We start from the raw sequence: 3,824 nt of genomic DNA, 5'->3' as shown, positions 1-3,824 counted from the left end.
GGGGGGTACAGAAAGCACATACCTGTAATCCTAGCACATAGGAGGCAGAAGCAGGACAATCAGGAGTTCAAGATCATGCTCAGCTACATAGTGACTCCAAGCCAGCCTGGGCCACATGAGACCCTGTCTCAAAACAATAACACGGATGAATGTATATTGGTTGTAGCTTTCCACTTACACTCTGGGTATTCAAAACGTGTTAATTAAAACATTTTAAAATCTAGAAGTCATAGACTTTATAGAAGTCAGGTTGGTGGATGACTTTTTTTTTTTTTTTTTTCGAGACAGGGTTTCTCTGTATAGCTCTGGCTGGGTGGATGACTTTTGAGAACAGGCAAATAATGGTTTAAAAGGTAATTGGTGGGAGCTGGAGAGACAGCTCAGTGGTCAAGAGCACTCTCCCAGAACCCACACAGCAACTCACAACTGTCTGTAACTTTAATTCTTGGGGATCCAAAATATCCTCTCTTGTTCTCTACAGACATCTGACACAAGCAGTGCATAGACACATGCAGAAAAACCACCCATGCACACAAAGTTTTTAAAAAATTGAAAAAAGTGCCGAGCAGTGGTGGCACACGCCTTTAATCCCATCATTTGGGAGGCAGAGGCAGGCGGATTTCTGAGTTCGAGGCCAGCCTGGTCTACAGAGTGAGTTTCAGGACAGCTAGGGCTACCCAGAGAAACCCTGTCTCAAAAAACAAAACAAACAAACAAAAAAATGAAAAAAAAAATGAAAAAAAAGTAACAAGGTATTACCAGAATCTTAACCTGTACAATCCCAAATCACTCCATGGCAGGAGTGAAATCTGAGAAATCCATCCTGAGGCAGCTTCACCAGGATGAGAACTCACACAACTCTAGGTGATGTCGAGCAGCCCCACATGGCCTGCTGTGAGCAAGAGACACAGAAAGCATGAGATGCATGGTGCTAGAGCCGGTGTGTTGGACAGCAAACATTTCCATTTGGTTAATTATTTACAGTTGCATGGGCCAAAGAGGGCTTTCTATCTTCGAGATAAACACTCCACCACTGAGCCACAGCTCTAGCGCAGGAAGAGATGAACTCCAACGTAGCATAGCATAGCATCATAATAAAAGAGCATAGCATAGTTGAAATGTGAGCCAACAATACAGTCATGTCACCAACATAGTATAGCGTAGTAAAATAGCATAACATGCTAAAAATATGAGCCAGTAACACGGTCATGTCGAGATCGGCAACCGCTGTGTGCCGGACGTTATTTCACATAGTGTGCAAACACCTCTGTTCTGTGACTTTTCCTGGAGAGATATGAACAAACATCTTTCCACCCCTTAGAGCACTGGCAGTAGAAGAAGCAGTTCCAAGCAAATCTAGTTTGGTGAGTTGAGGGCTCGTTGGGGTTATGGCAGGAGTGTGGGGGAGGGGCTGCTTTAACAAGAACAAGGGTTACTCAAAGACAGCGCATCACCAAAAAGCCCACAAGAGCTGAGTTCTGCAGCTCCCTGATTGTGCAGGCAGTTCCACCGAAGGGTGCCCCCTATCAGTTTATGTAGGGTGTGGGTATCTTGTGAATCTTGCAACTAATACCTACGCCACACTTCAACCCTTCTCCCAGCTCATTCATGCTTTCTGCCCCTCTTCTGCCCAAGGCTTTAAGGGAGTGATACGAATGCCTGATTTTCTTCCATTTATAGCTGAGCTTTGGGCCACTAGGCCACAACAATAGCCTCTTATTCTTAGTAGGTTCACTGGGTCTCAGAAGAAGCCATTACTCACTGCAGAAAAAAAGCTTCTCTCCCGACTCAGGCTGACTTAGCAGTAATCTCTGGATGTAAACCTAGATGTTCAGGAGGTAGCTTGACATATCCACAGCAGCAGTGACCTTCTTAATGGGGCCTAGGACCTCCTCAGTCTCAGGTCTCTGTCCTAGCTTACCATTCCAAACATGAGTTACATCCTGTGGAGTGGATTGTGTGTATGTATGTGTGGTACATGTCTTAGTCAGGGCCACAAAGCATGAAGATCTAAGTTCAAGTCCCCATTACCTATATAAAAAGGAGTGCTTTTTATAAAAGCATCATGACCAAGAAGCAAGTTGGGGAGGAAAGGGTTTATTCAGCTTACTTCCACATTGTTGTTCATAACCAAAGGAAATCAGGACTGGAACTCACACAGGGCAGGAGCTTGGAGGCGGGAGCTGATGCAGAGGCCATGGAGGGGTGCTGCTTACTGGCTTGCTTCCCCTGGCTTGCTCAGCTTGCTTTCTTATAGAACCCAAGACTTCCAGCCTAGGGATGGCACCACCCACCCTTGATCACTAATTGAGAAAATGCCTTACAGCTGGATCTCATGGAGGCATTTCCTCAAGGGAGGCTCCTTTCTCTGTGATAACTCTAGCTTGTGTCAAGTTGACACACAAAACCAGCCAGTACAGGACATATATGTGTTTATGTGTTCCATGTACATGTAGGTGTGCATGTTTATGGAGGTAGAGGTGAATGTCAAGTGTTTTCCTCAGTTTCCTCTTCATATTACTAGTATTATTATTTTCATTATTTTGAGTCATGCACAATCTTACTATATAGTCCTGTCTGTCCTGAAACTCACTATGTAGACCCGCTTAACTTCAGACGCATGGAGATCCTGCTGCCTCTGCCTCCTGAGTGTGAGGATTAAAGGTGTGAGCCACTGTGGCTGGCTTCTACAATTACATATATTTGAGACAGTCTGTCACTAAAGCTGAAGCTCATCAGTTTGGCTCGGCTGCATGGCCAGTGAGCTTCAGGGATCCACTTGCCCCCCCTCCCCCCAACTCTGCTCTCCAGCACTGGGTTGGTTACACACAGCCATTTTTATATAGGTAATGGGGACTTGAACTTAGGTCTTCATGCTTGTGTGACAAACATTTTACAAACCGAGCCCTGTGGAGCATATGTTAAACTCTATAGTTTGTGGACCCTAGGAGTCTCCCTGGCCAATAGGGCATAGGGTTGTAGCTCACCACGGCACGCGGATTTTCACTCTAGAACACTATGCCTTCTGGGAGTTCCTGCTTCCATGGATGCAGGATGCCTTCTTCAAACTTTTTGTTTTTTGAAGGAGAGTGTGAATGCAGCCCTTACTACCACAAGCAGCGCAGCTGAAACTCTTGAACGTGGAGAAATCGCAGGCATAGGCACATGAGAACAACGGGTGAGCCTTGCCCTGGAAAACCACCTTCCTGGTCAGGTATCTCCCTTGCCAGGTAAGCACTCCTTTAAACACTTCACACGCTGTACTTACTGTCTTGCCAGATGCTCTACCAACTCTGTAAAGTACTCCAGGATTAGCACTGTATAATGGGAACAAAAATTAATAGAGGGTGGGTAGGGTGTCTAGAGGCATAGTGACAGTTGGTTTTGGGATTCAGCAAGGGCCAACACAGCGTGGAAAGACCTCGCTGCGTGAATTGTTTTATCAGAGAAATGTGGGCTGCAGAGGGATATGCTTCTTTATTTGCTCCCTGTAATCCACAGTCCTTCTGGAGGAGCCATCCCACCTCCGTCATCCTGGGGTGTTGCTACAGGGCTAAATCGCATCTCCCCATTCCCGACTAGTTTCATAGACTGGCTTGCACTGCTTGTTCTGGCTCAGGGTCAAGGTCATGCTCTTGTCTGCCTTGCCTGCCACTGGAGCTGAGCCCCCAAACCCAACAGCTTCTGGGATGGAGAGAGGGTCACTGTCTCCATCAGCCACACCTGGCTACTGCAAGGACCACAGGCTGAGCAGACAATCTACAATCCCAATATACTTCTTTTTCCTTTTCCTCTCCTCTCCTCTCCTCTCCTCTCCTCTCCTC

At 46.4% G+C, this 3,824-nt stretch overlaps 1 non-coding gene across 1 annotated transcript; it reads right to left on the bottom strand.

Annotated features, from left to right (window-relative positions):
- Nucleotides 1–3,081: 3,081 nt before the first annotated feature.
- Nucleotides 3,082–3,238, bottom strand: LOC116079490. Its single transcript, XR_004114031.1, has one exon. It is a non-coding gene; the product is annotated as a U1 spliceosomal RNA (small nuclear RNA).
- Between the last annotated feature and the right edge of the window lie 586 nt (nt 3,239–3,824).

Source organism: Mastomys coucha, unplaced genomic scaffold (genome assembly GCF_008632895.1).
Source record: "Mastomys coucha isolate ucsf_1 unplaced genomic scaffold, UCSF_Mcou_1 pScaffold5, whole genome shotgun sequence".
NCBI classification, from domain to species: Eukaryota; Metazoa; Chordata; class Mammalia; order Rodentia; family Muridae; genus Mastomys; species Mastomys coucha.
This window is presented reverse-complemented; position numbering and strand designations above follow the sequence as displayed.